Genomic DNA, 18,021 nt, shown 5'->3' with positions numbered 1-18,021 from the left:
CTGTCCTGTGCATGTTCTGATCCCACCACAGCAACCTATCACAGAATTGTTACAGCACAGAAAGAGGCCATTTGGCTCATCGTGTCTGCACCGGCTCTCTGAAAGAGCAACTCCCTCAGTTCCATTCCCCTGCCTTCTCCCCATAACCCGGCACATTCTTCCTTTTCATATAACTGTCTAATTTTACCGTGGATGGAGATGATCTTCCTCTTCTGAAGTGCTATCAAATGAATCCAGGATGCCTCCCATTCTGAACAATTTGAAATCCTGCATGGTTAAAAAATGCTAACTATACAAGCGCACTCTGCCAGCTATTTGTCAGCTGTTTCACTGGTCAGTTTCCTGAGCCCCTGGGAACCCATGCTGGAGATGTTAAGGGGGGGACTTTTAACTCCCAAGAATGGCTGGGGGCAGGGTATGCATCTTTTTCAAAACTTTGGAGCCTTTTAAACTGTCAATCAGGATGGGAGGCACAGTGGATATGTTTGACAGTACAATGGAAGAGCAAGACCTTCACCATGGCAATATTGTGGTGGGATCAGCACATGGTCGAAGTCACAGGAGGTACTACACACGTTACTAGGAACACAGACAGAGGCTCGGCTTCCTTGACCTTTTGGAAGAACAGTGGGTCTGCAGGTCATGTCAGGTTGTCAGACATCTGCAGACTCCTAGAAGGCAACCTGATAACTTGCTGGACCTTGCAGACAAACCGTGCCAGTGACTGTCAAAGTCACCACGACCCTCAAATCTTAGCCTCTGGTTCCTTCCTGGGTGCTCCTGGAGACATATCAAGGGTCTTGTAGTCCACTGCACAGAAATGCCTATGGCAAGTGATGGATGGATTGTTTGCCAGGGCTGTTGTATAATCTTCCCTTGTGATGACAATAGATAGATAGATTGAACGGGCACATAATGTGAGCATCACCACAGCAAGGGCGGCACAGTGGCGCAGTGGTTAGCACCGCAGCCTCACAGCTCCAGGGACCCGGGTTCGATTCTGGGTACTGCCTGTGTGGAGTTTGCAAGTTCTCCCTGTGTCTGCGTGGGTTTTCTCCGGGTGCTCCGGTTTCCTCCCACAAGCCAAAAGACTTGCAGGTTGGTAGGTAAATTGGCCATTATAAATTGTCACTAGTATAGGTAGGTGGTAGGGAAATACAGGGGCAGGTGGGGATGTTTGGTAGGAATATGGGATTAGTGTAGGATTAGTATAAATGGGTGGTTGATGGTCGGCACAGACTCGGTGGGCCGAAGGGCCTGTTTCAGTGCTGTATCTCTAATCTAATCTAATCTATAAACCACAAGGTATATTCCATCAATGTGCACCTGGTGTGCATCCACAAGAAATTCATGCAAGAATGCGTCAGATTTTCTGGGAGTCATAGAGTCATAGTGTTCGACAGCACAGAAACAGGCCCTTCGGCCCATCGTGCCTGTGCCGGCCATCAAGCTCTTGTCTATTCTAATCCCATTTTCCAGCACTTTGCCTGTAGCCTTGTAAGCTATGGCGTTTTAAGTGCACATCGAAATACTACTTAAAGGTTGTCAGGGTTCCTGCTTCTGCCACCCTTTCAGGTAGTGTGTTCCAGATTCCAACCAGCCTCTGGGGGGGAAAAAAAGTTTTCCTCAAATCCTCTCTAAACTTCCTGCCCCTTACCTTAAATCTGTGCCCCCTGGTTATTGACCCCCTCCAGTAAGGGAAAAAGTTTCTTCCTATCTATCTTATCAATGCCTCTCCTAATTTTGTATACCTCAATTAGGTCCCCCCTCGGTCTTCTCAGCTCTAAGGAAAACAACCCTAGCCTGTCCAGTCTCTCTTCATAGCTGAATTGCTCCAGCCCACACAACATCCTGGTGAATCACCTCTTCACCCTCTCCGGTGTAATCACATCCTATAGAATGGTGACCAGAACTGTACACAGTACTCTAGCTGTCCTGATGTTTCATACTGAGGCAGTCCAACATTCAAGACGTATCCATTACAGAAAACCGAGTTAAGGTCTGGCTCTTGGGAAACAAGAGATACCTCCTTCACACTTGGTTCACGATCTCTGTGCAAAACCCCACCAATATCATTGTAGCAGGAGTGCTACAACGAGAGCCACATGACCATCGGGTGTGTCATAGAACAGGCCATTGGAATGTAGATGATGCAGTTTAGGCACTTGGGTTTTGGAGGCACTCTTCAGTAATTGTCAGTCAGGGTGTCGAGAATAATAGTGATGTGCAGCAGAGAGGATTACAGGCAGAGGAAGACAAAAGCACTCATCACTTCTCTTTGGATGAGGAAAACATTGAAGAGGAGGGTGAATATGAAAATTGGGCACCCATCATCAGACCAGCTGTGTACATTGCTGCCAGCGATACCCTAAAATTGTGAAGATTCAGCGGGTGGTAACACAGGAAAACATAACCAATGAAATCCTGTGGCCCTCTCCCACCCAACCCCCGCCTCTTTCCCCCCCCCCACCCCAAACCTTCTACTAAACAGTTCTTCAAACAAACGTGTCCATGCATTGCACATCAGCCTACTGAGTCCTGTCGTATAATGACACGTATCATGAAATAAGTGACGGGGCAAGTTGGCACTTGGTATACAATAATAGGCAATACGATCTGTCCTTATAAGAAAAGGAAACTTAACAGCATAACATTTTATCTAATAACCATGTGTATACTCTTGGTGAATTATGTTAGCTTTATTTTGTGCTTCTATGTGGTGCAGCGCCTGTGCCTTGAGCAGAGATAGAGGCATGCCACTCAGATCCCTGTCCTGACTATTAAGATGCTTTCGGCTTGCCCCTTTTGGTTTCTGAGCCTCTGGTGGCCCCATCAAAGACTGCTTTAGCTCCACCTGTGCAGCGGCAGCTTTGGCTATTGGGAAACAAGGGAGCATGTTGGGTACAGAATATGGAGGGGGATGCAATGGTGAGAAATGAGAGCGCTTTGAGTGCTGATTCCACTTCCTTGTCCCTTTTTGCCATCATCCCTATCCTGGGTCAGTGCCACATCACTCCTACCACTCTGCTACAGACCAGACTGGTGATCGGTGAAACATTAAGGCCACAGAAAAGATATCTGTCATCCTGTTTAAGGCAGCAGTCAGCTTGGCATCCAAAGTTTGCACCGCCATGCAAATAGTGTAGTATTATCACAAAGTTTTCCCCATGTTTAGGGAGATGACCCTGTTAGTAGAAAGAAAGACTTGCATTTATATAGTGCCTTTCACAACCACAAGACATTCCAAATCATTTTAAAACATATGAAGTCAATTAAACCAATGAAGGTGGCGCAGTGGTTAGCACCGCAGCCTCACAGCTCCAGCGACCCGGGTTCAATTCTGGGTACTGCCTGTGTGGAGTTTGCAAGTTCTCCCTGTGTCTGCGTGGGTTTCCTCCGGGTGCTCCGGTTTCCTCCCACAGCCAAAAGACTTGCAGGTTGATAAGTAAATTGCCCATTATAAATTGCTCTTAGTATAGGTAGGTGGTAGGGGAATATAGGGACAGGTGAGGATGTGGTAGGAATATGGGATTAGTGTAGGATTAGTATAAATGGGTGGTTAATGGTCGGCACAGACCGAAGGGCCTGTTTCAGTGCTGTATCTCTAAAACTAAAAATCTAATCTAAGTACTTTTGAAGTGCTGCTGTTGTAAAATAGGAAATGTGGCAGCCAATTTGCACACAGCAAAGTCCCTCATGTAATAATGACCAGGTAATCTGTTTTAGTGTTGTTGGTTAAGGGATAAATATTGGCCAGGACACCAGGTACAACTCCCCTGCTCTTTTTTTGAAATATTGCCAAGGGCCTTTTACATCCACCTGAGGGGCACCTGGGTTTAACCTCTCATCCAAAAGATGGCACCTAAGAGTGCAGCACTCCCTCAGAACTGTACTGGTGTCTCAGCCTAGTTTTGTGTGTTCAAGACCTGGAGTGGAACTTGAACCCACTATCATGTGATTCGGGCAACATTAAGCAACAGACCGAAGTAATACAACAGGGGACAGGATTCAGGACACACATTGTTCTGGTGAGGGCCAGGAGTGTCTACCGAAGTGATCCATCCTTATTTTCTTCATGGTGCCTATCCTACCAATAGCACAGTTCATTCTCTTTTTTTTTTTAAAAATGTAGTTTTGAGTTTTTAATCTAATTTTCAACTCCTATAAAAGAGGCCTCTCTAGCATCGTTACTTTTTGTTGCATTACCCAAATATGCCACCTTTCTTGTTCTGTGTCTGTTCTCTTTTGGAGCAGACAGAAGTCTTATTTATTGCTGTACCTTTTTTTTCTGTTTCTGCCTTAGCTGTAGACAAAAATCTGTTGTTTGTGGTTAACTTGCAAACTGGATTTTCCATTAGCTGAAGGGTCAAAAGTTCGTGGCATTTAAATGATCTAAAACAATCCTGTATCCTACAATGGCCTGCATGGAATCATTTAAGAGCCTTTCTTGTAGCTTTATGTAGGTGGCCACTCTCCATGCCAGACATTCTTGCAATTACTTGCTTCATTAAACCCAACCAACTCTCCAAATGGGTCCACTAAGTACCAGTGCTGGTGTTTGGCTGTATGTCTTGTGATGGTGCTCCCTCAGAAAGAATGAGCTTCTCTGTGGAATCATCCTCATGCATGTTTAGTGACAATTGCTGCATTTTTTTGTTACTCATTCGCAGGATGTGGGTGTTTAATGCCATCACTAATTGCCCTTGAGAAGTTGTTGGTGGGGGATTTAACTATTCAATGTCAAGGAGAGATGGCTAGACTCCCTCTCTTGTTGGAGATGGTTGTTGCCTGGCATTTGCATGGCATGAATGTTACTTGCACCCATCAGCCCAAATCTGTGTGTTACTGCATGTGGGCATGGACTGCTTCATTATCTGAGGAGTTACGAATGGAACTGAATATTGTGCAATCATCAGTGAACACGCATGAAGGCCCTGGAAGACAAAAGGAAGGGGTGTGCTTTAGCCATGGCAAGTCACAATCTTGGCAATCATACTCCATTTTCTTATAGTTCAGTCGTTCATGAAATAAAATCAGCATGTGTGTGTCAGATATTTGTAGTTCTGTCACCAGCTGCCTGCAAGCTCCCTGTCCCTCCACCTCTGATAAAGACGCAAATTTGAAACTTATCTCTAGGCCATCCTCCTCTGCATTAGTAAGCTAGATGATTTGTGGTGGCCCGCCTCCAGTTCTGCCTCTCTTCCTTGTGTTTTGATTCCCTTCTACAAGGTTAGTTCCTATTTCTGGGGAAAAGTATGTCTTTCCTGCTCCTGACTGAACCTGGCAGTAATTCCAGGAAGGCATCATTCAGTCTGGATGTTACCGTTGCTCCATGTCCATCCAGCTAAAACACCTGGCTCCTCCAGTTTTCATTTGTACATTGTCCCTTTACACGGAGTTGAGGTGTGTCATACAGGTGCCTGCTGCCTAGCTTGGAGATGCTAAATGGGGAAGCCAAAATTTATTGCTTCTGTTCAGTTGTGATTGCAGATTCTGACCTGCTGACTTGACTTCTGGGTTTCACTCTCAAAATGCCACCCTTCTACCTTCACATAAATATCTGGTTGAAGAGCGTGCCAACAGGATCAGGGTGCTGGGTTTAGCTGTATCAACTCGTAGGGCAACATTGAAACTGAAAAAAAGACAGACACTAAGTACATAGACAATAAAGAAGAGGTGAAGAAAGAGAATATGAAGAGGTTAGGAAAGAAGTCAAAAAATTAGGAAGACAAAAAGAGCTATGAAATTGAATTATAAAGGAATATAAAAATAAGGGCCAGAATTTTATGCCCCCTCTGGGAGTGGGCTGGAGGTGGGAGGGGTGTAAAATTGAGTGGAAGGCGGTGGGTGCCATTCCCATTGCCTACACCCCCCTACTTCAGTTTTACCAGTGGTGGGGCAGGTGGCAAATGGCCTGTCCCTCCCAGGCCAATTAAGGCCCTTATGTGGCCAATTAATTGTCAATTAAGGGCCTCCTCCCGCTGCCGCTGTTATATTACCAGTGGCAGCCGGGCACCTCACCACGTGGGGAGGACGCCTAGTTTAAGCTAACGGGTGGCCTCCTTGCCCCACAGAGCCCCCCCCCCCCGCTGCGTCACAAGCTGCTCCCACTGGACCACCTCCCTCCACCCCCTTGAGATATCCCCATTCCCCTTGCCAGGGCACAGCTGATTGTCCCCAGTGAGGCCTCACACACTTGCCTCTATTTTGGGGCCTCTTCAATCTTTTGGTCCTGGCTGGGTGCAGTCCCAGCAATGGCCACCGCTCCTGGTGGTCTGCTGGGACAGAGGAGCTGCCGGCCCGCTGATTGGCTGGCAGCTCTTGGAGGCGGGACTTCCTGCCTCACAGGGGCAGAAGCCCTACCTCTTCCAATTAAGGGCCTGGGTCATGCAAAATCGCTACATCATTTCTCGGCCCGGTGGCGGCAGGCTTGCCCCTGACTTTTTTGCTGATGGGTGGGGCCTCCACCACAAGGTAAAATTCCAGCCAAGATGTCTTTTTATTCATTCACAGGATGTGGGCATTGCTGGCAAAGTCGTCATGTATTATCCAATTCCTACTTTCCCTTGAAGTGTTGCAGTCTGTGTAGATTATAGTTTTTGTCATTGTTTTTTGATATGACTGGCTGGCTTGCTAAGCCACTTCAGAGATCAGTTAAGAGTCACCCATGCTGCTGTGCGTCTGGTTCAGGCTGGGCAAGGATAGCAGATTTCTTTCCATAAAGGCCATTGGTGAACCAGTTGTGTGTTTTGACAATCTAGTAGTTTCATGGTCATCATTACTTTTTAATTTCAGATTTATTTAATTAAATTGACTGTGTATGAACTCGCATCTTCTCTGGATTACTAGTCCAATAACATAACCGCTATGCTACCATACTTGCAATAGCAAAGTATTCTACAGCCACATCAATAACGAAAGAAAAGTCAGGACAGGAAAAGGGCCACTTTAAAGAATGGACAAGATAAACTCTCAGGTAATAGCAAAATGGCAGAAATATTGAAGTTACTTTGCTTCAGTATTTACCAGGGAAACTAACAAGGTGGACATGGGATTAGAAGACAAGATCATCTTAAAGATATGAAGATATTTCAGATAGAATGGGGAGAGATAATTGATAAACTAATCAGACTTGAAGAGGATAATACCTGTGGTCTGGATAGATTGCTTCCGTGCACAGAATTTAAGGGAGGAAAAACTATTACATATATAAAAATTCATTAGAAAAGTGAATAATGCCAGACAACTGGCAGTCAGCTAATGTTAAATCTATATTGAAAAATTGAGTTAGAACAAGTCCAGGGAATTAGCTTAATGGGAGAAAAGATGATGGAATCTTTACTCAGAGATGTAATAGAAAAACATCAAGAAATCAAAGATATAATAGCATAGATTTCAAAAGGGCAGGTCACGTTGAAGTAGTAATAGGGTACACAAGGGTGATGCAATCGATGTAATATATTTAGATTTTTGAAAGGCCTTTGGTAAGGTACCACATAAAAGACTTATGACTAAGGTCAGAGCATGTGGAAGTCAGGACAAAAAGCAGAATGGATGGCAACTTGGCTACAAAACAGAAAACAGGGAGTAGGGATTGAGGGTAGTTATCAGATTGGCAAAAGTGTGAAGTGGCGTTTAACAGAGTTCGGTGCTGGGACCACTGATATTCACAATTTCCATTTAACGATTTGAGCTCAGGAATGGGAAGCACAATTTCAAAATTTACAGAGAGCACCAAATTGGGAGGTATACAAAGGAAGAATGTGACAAATGCAGGAAACCATTAAACTTCAGCATGCGGCAGGTCCCTGGGCGGCATTTTGCCCGATGATGGCCCGCCCCCAAAAACTGCCAGCCCAATCAGAGGGTGATTAGCTCAGCAGCGCTACCACTAAGAGTGCCCAGTGCTGAGACTGCAGTTCCAGGATGAGGGCACCCCACTGGTGAGGAGCAATTGAAGAGAAGGTGAGATTTTTTGGGGGAAGCTGGGGACAGGCAGGCACCGGGGATGCGAGGTGGGGGGGCAGGTGGGGTCATGGTGCACCAGCGGCCATTGCCGCTAGAGTCCCCTCCATGGGCCATGGAGTGCTCATAAAGGAGGCCTGGCCCCCCACCGGGAACCCACTGGGAGTCCACCAGGGTTTACCTGGCTGTCTCCCCATGCAATGGCGGGCACTCTGACGCAGACAAAATGTCCATGGGTCGGGAAGTGGCTGCTAATTGGTCACCTGGCAGGTGTCCCCCCCCACCCCGCCCTACCATATTTCCAGCCCTCCTGTCTCCCAGCCTGACCCCAATGGGCCAGGAAAGATCAGCTGATAATGTTGGTGCGTAAGGATCCAATGAAGGTCAGCTAGTATGGGTGCTGCTTTGTGTGAGTCAGGATGTGGCCAGTTGTATTCTGGACGAGGACTTTATGGAGGGTGGACGATGAGTGGATAGCAAGGTGGGCAATGGAGAAATTGTGTCTAGAGGTGACAAAAGTAAGGAAAATGGGGATGGTGGTGGAGATTGACAAACAGGGTCAACTTACTCACAACCATCCAATGCAGCACCATCTCTATACCAAACAGGAAATTGGGTGCTGGGCTGCCTTCTTACTTTCCTGTTGATTCATGCCTCCGCATTGAGTTTCATCTTGCATGTCAGTTCTGAACCCTCTCCCCCTTCAACCTTGCTGAAGGCTGCCTTTGGGTTCAAATGCCTTTGAATCTTTCTTAAGGTTGTCAGGAATTTTCTCCCTTATTCTGACACATCCCTTTAAATTTTACATAAATGGAATTACTGCTGTCACCATGAATGTGCTCTCTCCATATGCCCAGAGCTATACATAATCATAATGATGATCGGAGCATGAAAAATTGCACGTGAACAGCACACTTAACTTTGTATATGCTTTGAACTTGTTTCTAATCTTTCAGGTTTAAACTGCAGCCATATTGGAAAAGCTATCCTAATCAGTTTTATTTCCTCCTGCAAAATTTTAAAAGCATAATAGGCTAGCCAAAATGACTTTGCCTGATCAATTTTTGATCAGATGCAACAGTAACATGAGTCCACACCAACATAGAGTCATAGAGAGAAATACAACACCAAAACAGGCCCTTCGGCCCACCAAGTCCGCCCCAACCATCGACCTTCCCATTTTTTATACTAATCCTACATTAATCCCATTTTCCCTCTCGCATCCCCACCTTCCCTCAATTCTCCTACCTACACTAGGGGCAATTTTTACAATGGCCAATTTACCTATCAACCCGCAAGTCTTTGGTATGTGGGAGGAAACCGGAGCACCCGGAGGAAATCCACGCAGTCACAGGGAGAACTTGCAAACTTCGCACAGGTAGTACCCAGAACCGAACCTGGGCCGCTGGAGCTGTGAGGCTGCGGTGCTAACCACTGTGCCGCCCTAGGTTGGCAGCCTTCCCAGGAAACTAATGCTTATTTCTAGATGGCTTTGTGGTTTGTTTCTCTCCCCTGACAACACGAAAAAGGAACTCCTCCTTTAAAAAAAATAATTGAGAAGTTGGTGGTGAGCGCCCTTCTTGAACAGCTGCACGTGGGTAGGTTAGGTAGGGAGTTCCAGGATGTTGACCAACAATGATGAAGAAACAGTGATATATTTCCAAGTTAGGATGATGTGTGATTTGGAGGTGATGGGGTTTCCATGCACCTGGTGCCTTTGTCCTTCTAGTTGGTGGAGGTTGCAGGTTTGAGAGGTACTGCTGAAGGAGCTTTGGCGAGTTGCTGCAGTACATTCTGTAGATAGTACTCATTACAACCATGGTTCGCTGATGGTGGAGAGAGTGGAATGTTAGATATAGCTGCCTGGTGCCAATGTTTAAAAACTGATCAAGTAAAAAAGAACTTCTGATTTGAGGTATGATGGGACTCTACGTCCATCACATGAACTGTTTACGATTTGGTCAGACAATGCCATTGGGTATTATGTTCAGCTCTGATCTTTCTTTTGGGCCTCCTTATCTCGAGAGACAATGGATACGTGCCTGGAGGTGGTCAGTGGTTTGTGAAGCAGCGCCTGGAGTGGCTATAAAGGCCAATTCTAGAGCGACAGGCTCTTCCACAGGTGCTGCAGAGAAATTTGTTTGTCGGGGCTGTTGCACAGTTGGCTCTCCCCTTGCACCTCTGTTTTTTTCTGCCAACTACTAAGTCTCTTCGACTCGCCACATTTTAGCCCTGTCCTTATGGCTGCCCGCCAGCTCTGGCGAACGCTGGCAACTGACTCCCACGACTTGTGATCAATTTCACAGGATTTCATGTCGCGTTTGCAGACGTCTTTAAAGCGGAGACATGGAGGCCGGTGGGTCTGATACCAGTGGCGAGCTCGCTGTACAATGTGCCTTTGGGGATCCTGCCATCTTCCATACGGCTCACATGGCCAAGCCATCTCAAGCGCCGCTGACTCAGTAGTGTGTACAAGCCTGGGGATGTTGGCCGCCTCGAGGTTCAGCTCTGATTATTGACACACTATGCCCTGGAGACAAATCATTGAAGAGCCAAAAGATTGATCTCCAGTGTCTGAGAATAAGCTATGAGGAAAGACTGCAGAAACTCAGATTATGCAGTCAGGAAATTAAGTAATTGAAAGGGACCCTCATGGAACTACATAATTTAGTATATGGTGTAGAAAAGATAAATCCGAAGCATTACTGCAAACTAAACCATCACAGTCCAATAGGGAGCACAGTGGGATAAGACACATTTTGGGCTCGTTTCAGGAAGTACTTCACACAAAGTGTGACCAGCACATGAAATGGACAAATGGCAGTGGAAGGATAATGATATAAGGACTTGTTCAATGCTGTGATGGGGAAGAGAAAGGAATGTAAGGACAGATGGGCTGAATGACCTTCCTTATCTGTCTCTATCTTGTAATCTTTTGATCTTAGCTGGGACAGTGTTAAGTGTGCTACAGTTGATCTCTCCCCTCCTGGAGTAAGAAAGGGGGGAAAAGATTAACCAGGGTTTCTGCAATCCAGTGTCCTCCATAGGAAATTCCATGCATTAGTATTGGATTCAACTGGATGCTTCCAACTGTTCTATACTTGTTGTCCAGGCTGACATGGATTATTGCCAATTGGGCAAGGTGTCAGAGGGTAACTGGCATCTGTGAAACCTAACTGTGGCAAGGAGTCAACACATTTTGGAAACGAGAGGAGGGGGACAAAAAAATTTTCTTATGTGAGATACTGTTGACTGTCAGCTGTGGAATTACTACAGTATAAGTAATGTCAGGGGAAGAGGGGACAAAATTGGTTGGGGCTAGGAAACAATACTTTTAGGGGATGTTCTTTACATGGAAAGTATTCTGATTTAGTTTAGATGCCAAGGTTTCGGATGTTTCCCACTTACTAGAATAGCCTCTTGGTAGACATGACATTTTGGGTATGATTGTCAGCGGAGTCACTCGTGTTATGCCAATGATAGGTCTCTCAATTGTGATTTCCATTGAGACCAAAGGGATCCTTTTAGATTTTGCATGCCAACCGTAGAAAGTTGTTATCTGATTTTTAAAATTCAAGAAAAGCCAAGTCCACTGAAAGTACTCACTTTTCCCCAACACAATAACCTTTTAAAAACACTTAGAATATTGCGTGCAATTCTGGTCGCCACGCTACCAGAAGGACGTGGAGGCTTTGGAGAGGGTACAGAGGAGGTTTACCAGGATGTTGCCTGGTCTGGAGGGCATTAGCTATGAGGAGAGGTTGGATAAACTCAGATTGTTTTCACTGGAACGACGGAGGTGGAGGGGTGACATGATAGAGGTTTACAAAGTTATGAGCGGCACGGACAGAGTGGATAGTCAGACGCTTTTTTCCAGGGTGGAAGAGTCAGTTACTCGGGGACATAGGTTTAAGGTGCGAGGGGCAAAGTTTAGAGGGGATGTGCGAGGCACGTTCTTTACACAGAGGGTGGTGAGTGCCTGGAACTTGCTGCCGGGGGAGGTGGTGGAAGCAGGTACGATAATGACGTTTAAGAGGCATCTTGACAAATACATGAATAGGATGGGAATAGAGGGATACGGTCCCCAGAAGTGCAGAAGGTTTTAGTTTAGGCAGGCATCAAGATCGGCGCAGGCTTGGAGGGCCAAATGGCCTGTTCCTGTGCTGTACTGTTCTTTGTTCTTTGTTAAAAGTCATTCTGAATGTGTTGTATTTTATTTTTATTTAAAGTAGGTTGCAAGACCAGTCCAACCACTTTCTGTGACCTGCCTGCATAAATTAGTATCGGAAAACACAGCAAACATTCTTGGCTACACAACACAACGCTCATCTCAACATCAAATAGTCAGGCCGGATTTTTTCCCAACTCTGTCACAAGGTGGAGCTCCTCTTTAACAAAGATGTAAATTCTACTGAGTTAGGAAATCAAAGTTGTTCACATCTGAACTAGTAGGCTTTGCAGTTAAACCTGTATAATTCATGTCCAAACCGATGGAAAGTGGTCACCAACAAGCTAATGTGAATTAATGCACCTTATAGACCAATCTACTAAGTACAAGCAGACATGTTGCATGTTCAAGTTGATGTAGTGTACACAGAAGCAGATATCCTATATAATGTAAACATGCACCATACCACACCCTCTAATTTTGTTTTTGGAATGCGTGGATGATTTATTTAAGTGCAAAGCAACTTTGTGCAAATTGGCTGCCATGTTTCCTACATTACAGTAATGACTGCGTGGCCTGCATGGGGACTTTCAGTTGCTGTGCAGCTTAGAGGGAAAAGTAATGCACCATAACATTCTCGATCGGGATGTGAGACCAGAAGAACAAGTAGTAGAAAGTGGCTGTTTTCCCCCTACCTGAAACCAGGTAAATAAGGGTGTCAAATCGAATACGAATTCCACTGAATCTAACTCTAAAGATGGTATTTGTCTTTTAAAATCATCTACACGAGGCAGAGATCCTGCTTCTTTTGAAGTGTTTAAAAATTTGGTGATATTGGCTGGTTTCATTTTTTGTGATACCTGAGTGGGTGCTAGCTGTTTCTGGCAACACTAGTTTTCCACAGCCTGGAGCCAGTTGTAAAACTGTTGTGTCTCACTAAAGCTAGCTGCTAGCTATATCCATTTTAGCAGGTGGTTGGAGGTGCCAGATTTGGAGATTTCTGATATTCTGTTTATGTTCTAGCTGACTATGCCAAACCTATGCTTCTTGTAACCAGCGTTATAGTGGCATGGGTTTTGCTTGATGTTTAAGAAGCCACTAAGGTAGTACCCTGATTTTCTATACAAACCCTAATCAATTTAATGGTTTCCCCCCCCCCCCCCCCTTCAACACACCCCTGTCACATGCTTTCCTCAATGCAATGATGCTGTGAGGATTTTGAAATATTTATGCAGATGTTGGGGAGGGGAGGAACAGGAGGGATGTCAAGGAAATGACAATGAATTAATATTGCCTGCAGAAGTTTACAATCCATGTTAATAGATACACCAAGAATGTCTATCACCGTTTTGCAGAAACTGTACAATCGACCATGTAGGTGCCAGCCATGGTTCAATTGGTAACACACTTGTCTCTGTGTCAGATGGTTGAGAGCTCAAATCCCACTCCAGAGAATGGAGCACAAAATTTAGGCTGATGCTCCACTGACATACTGAAGGAGTGCTGCGATGTTAGAGGTGCCTTCTTCTGGATGAGATGTTAAACTGAGGCCCTGTCTGCCCTCTCAGGTGGACATATTTTGAAGAAGAGCAGTGAAATTCTGTCTGGTGTCCTCGCCAATAGTTATCACTCAACCATCACCAAAAACAGATTATCTGGTCATTATCACATTGCTGTTTGTGGGTGCTTGCTGTGAGCAAATTGGCTGCCAAGTTTCCTACATTACAGTGATGACTACACTTCAAAAATATTTCATTGACAAAGTGCTTTGGGACATCATGAGATTGCGGAATGCACAATATAAATGCAAGTCTTTTTTTCATTAACTGCAGAAGAGCACCTTCACATTCTGGTGGAAGCCTTGTAGCCAATGGAAATATTCTGGCTGTGCACAGTCACTTTGTTACTGTCCAGAATGCCTGGTGGTATAGGATAAAGCAGGAGCCCATTCTTTACACACTTCCTTCTGTAAGCATTTATTCACAGAGGTACACATTACAAACATGCATCTTGTGAACTCTCACACCTGTGCCAGTCTGTTCCTATTTACAGGAGCCCAAGTGAATCCTGAGTTAATGCCCACCACCTGCATCCAATTAAAAACAATATACAATAAACAGATTCCCTTCTCTCTCTGAATTAAAAATTATACTTAATGTGTGCAACCAAAATTTCAAAACAAAATAAATCTGAAGATGGCCATATTCTGTACAGAGCATTACATTGCTAGATGGTTCAATTGGTAACACACTTGTCTGTGTCAGATGGTTATGGGTTCAAATCCCATTCCAGAGAATGGAGCATAAAATTTAGGCTGATGCTCCACTGACATACTGAAGGAGTGCTGCAATGTTGGAGGTGCCTTCTTCTGGATGAGATGTTAAACTGAGTCCCTGTCTGCCCTCTCAGGTGGACATATTTTGAAGAAGAGCAGTGAAATTCTTCGGACCCTTAACAATTCCTTCATTCATGCATTTCTTTTTGTATAACAATTGCTGACTTGCATCCACTTATTTAATTTTTAGAGATTTCCTTTTACTTTCTCCAGCATTTGTTTCAAGCCAGCAAGGACAATCAGTAACCTTTTCCCACTCACACTTTTCATAATGAATGATTGATTCATTATCTACATAACATTCAATGGGCATACCATCTTCAGTATGCTAATTGTACAGAATCTCACCTTAAAATATTTGATAAATAGAATCCCATATCCATTACCTCCACAAGAGCCAGTGTTTCTGTAGCCAAAGTACTTTTAAGCAACCCTTTTTATTTTTTTAGCTTCCCAAGCTAAAGGACAATATTTCCTATTCTCACCCATTAAAAATATTATAAAACAAGCTGCACTAGAATACTCGGGAAGATTAGCATGTTTAGGATTGCTAAAAATTGCTAGCTTCATAATCTTTGATTCACCTAAGGATGGGAACTTAAGTATGCATTTCTCCAGATGTAATTTTCTTAATATTTTATTTGCACTGAAAATATTCTTGACTTCAGGGTGTTTCATCATAGTACTTAACTCCAACACATCAAACTATAATCTAGTCTAGTCTTGAGTGCACAGCCAGTTCAACTGACCAGTCAAGCTTCACAATTGTTCTGTCTCTTTTAGATATAACATAATTTTACTGGAATGACTTTGTGCAATTAACTGGGATGAGAGTAACAATCTCCAAATAGGATTGTTGATTTAAAGTTATTTGAGACCTATTTTGATTAATATCTAAACCTATATATTTTAAAGCCCTAGAAGCCTCACTCCCAATTTTAAATTCTGCTCGAATCTTATTAATAGCACATTTCTCATTCTGCAGTGCCACCCCATAAAAAGTTATCAGCATGCGCCATGAAGATGCCTGAAAGTTTTCCTTTATGATACCAATAAAACATTGTGGAATCTACTTTTAGTTGAACACAACCTATTTTCAGCAAAACAGATCTCACCAAAAATGCAACATCCTGGAAGCATCATTCAGGCCATACATGCATTTGTTTAGTTTCCATTGTTTTCCTTCTGCATCTGCTGCCTCTTTGGGTGGTTTCAGAAACACTTCTGACTGAAATGTATTATAAGAGTCATCGAGAGATACAGCACTGAAACAGGCCCTTCAGTCCACCGTGTCTGTGCCGGCCAACAACCACCCATTTATACTAATCCTACATTAATCCCATATTCCCTACCACGTCCCCACCATTCTCCTATCACCTACCTACACTAGGGGCAATTTACAATGGCCAATTTACCTATCAACCTGCAAGTCTTTGGCTGTGGGAGGAAACCGGAGCACCCGGCGGAAGCCCACGCGGTCACGGAGAACTTGCAAACTCCGCACAGGCAGCACCCAGAACTAAACCCGGGTCGCTGGAGCTGTGAGGCTGCGGTGCTAGCCACTGCGCCACTGTGCTGCAGAAACACGGCTTTTATCTTGATTGATTTACAGCCCAGGAATATGTGGCCAAAAAAGCTAAATGGATTTTTAAGATTACTTTTCCAGCTGTGGGAGAGTCCACTCTATCATCCCAGTCAAAACTCCTCAAAACACTGAGCAACTAGCCTTACTTTAGCCTTATAAGTCCTATCTGCAAGAACTTTGTCAGTGCAAATCCACCTGTGTGACAAAGCTGGTTACCCCTTATCTGGTACCTCAGAATAAACTCAACTCTCGTCATCTCTCTAATTCCCCTTCTTTTGCCTTTCTTATTAGTTTGTCCTCAAGTTTATTGGCAGCCACCAAAACTTCACGATCATGAGGACTTCTGCTTCGAGTTCTGTTCTGAAACCTTCTTGTGGCCTTTAGTTCATCTAACCTATTCAAGCCATGGCCTCTAATTCCACGTTTATGACTGTCGGGACTACTATTGTACGATCTCCCTCTTGCACCATTGGATGTTCTTTTAATGGTACGTGATCATTTCCTGATACAAGAGTCACTTCTAGATTCATTATAAGTACTTGCGCTGCACTTTCTGACTGTCCACTCTTTCACCCCATGCTGCAAGTCTTCGGACCTCACTTCTTGGCCATCATCCTGAACATTCAACCAACATTTAAACTTGCTAGTAGCTTTTCCTGCACGTCCCACAATTGTTGCATCCTTCCATTTACTAGATACCTGTGGAATGTATGTCACCTGAGCACCCACCCTTGGCAATTGGCCTATGGATGTCATTGCTGTCATCTGTGTCCACTCACATTACCATTATGCAACCCTTGATATACCGCATTCTGTTCCTCGGGACCCTCATCACACAATGCACGAGCATTTGAGATACAAGGTGCCTTGTTTACTTCCATCAGCTGCTCGGAGTCCCAGATTTTGTAATAACTTCAATTACTCGAGGAATTAACCTTAATAGTTTGATTGCATGTTTGTTAAGTGCTGTCTTACCATCACGACCTATTTTTGTTTCATTCATTCGTGGGATGTGGGTGTCGCTGGCTAGGCAAGCATTTATTGCCCATCCCTAATTGCCCTTGAGAAGGTGGTGGTGAGCTGCCTTCTTGAATCGCTGCATTCCTTGGGGTGTAGGTACACCAACAGTGCTGTTAGGAAGGGAGTTCCAGAACTTTAACCCAGTGACAGTGAAGGAACTGCGATATAGTTCCAAGTCAGGATGGTATGTGTCTTGGAGGGGAACTTGCAGGTGGTGGTGTTCCCATGCATCTGCTGCACTTGTCCTTCCAGGTAGTAGAGGTCTTGGGTTTGGAAGGTGCTGTCGAAAGAGTCTTGATGAGTTGCTGCAGTACATCTTGTATATAGCACACACTGCTGCCACTGTGCATCAGTGGTGGAGGAAGTGAATGTTGAAGGCGGTTGATGGGGTGCCAGTGGGCTGCTTTATCTTGATGGTGTCGAGCTTCTTGAGTGTTGTTGGAGCTGCACCCATCCAGGCACACTCCTGACTTGTGCCTTGTAGATGGTGCACAGGCATTGGGGAGACAGGACTGTGAGTTACTTGCCACAGAATTCCCAGCCTCTGACCTGCTCTTGTAGCCACAGTATTGATGGGGCTGGTCCAGTTCAGTTTCAGGTCAATGGTGACCCCCAGGATGATACTGGGGGATTCAGCAGTGGTAATACCATTGAATGTCAAGGGGAGATGGTTAGATTATCTCTTGTTTGAGATGGTTATTGCCTGACACTTGTGTGGGGAAAATGTTACTTGCCGCTTATCAGCGCAAACCTGGAGGTTGTCCAGGTCCTGATGTGTATATATACATGGGCTGCTTCAGTATCTGAGGAGTCGCGAACGGTGCTAAACATGGTGCAATCATCAGCGAACATCCCCACTTCTGACCTTATGATGGAGGGAAGGCCATTTATGAAGCAACTGAAGATGGTTGGGCCTAGGACACTGAGGAACCCCTGCAGTGATGTCCC

The 18,021-nt window shown here is 44.8% G+C and overlaps 1 protein-coding gene across 4 annotated transcripts in view; it reads left to right on the top strand.

Annotated features, from left to right (window-relative positions):
* LOC137383895 (N-acetyllactosaminide beta-1,6-N-acetylglucosaminyl-transferase-like) overlaps positions 1–18,021 on the top strand; it is a 76,946-nt gene that overhangs the window by 34,066 nt on the left and 24,859 nt on the right. Inside the window, exon 3 of one of the 4 annotated variants that reach the window (XR_010977487.1) lies at positions 16,345–16,540. The exons of the other annotated variants lie outside the window; for them this stretch is intronic. The gene's annotated coding sequence lies outside the window, so the exon portion shown is untranslated. The remainder of the gene's footprint in view (positions 1–16,344; positions 16,541–18,021) is intronic. 4 annotated transcript variants of the gene reach the window in all.

This window comes from Heterodontus francisci, chromosome 2 (genome assembly GCF_036365525.1).
Source record: "Heterodontus francisci isolate sHetFra1 chromosome 2, sHetFra1.hap1, whole genome shotgun sequence".
In the NCBI taxonomy this organism is placed as follows: Eukaryota; Metazoa; Chordata; class Chondrichthyes; order Heterodontiformes; family Heterodontidae; genus Heterodontus; species Heterodontus francisci.
The sequence above is the reverse complement of the archived record's forward strand: the minus strand, read 5'-3'. Positions and strand labels throughout refer to the sequence as shown.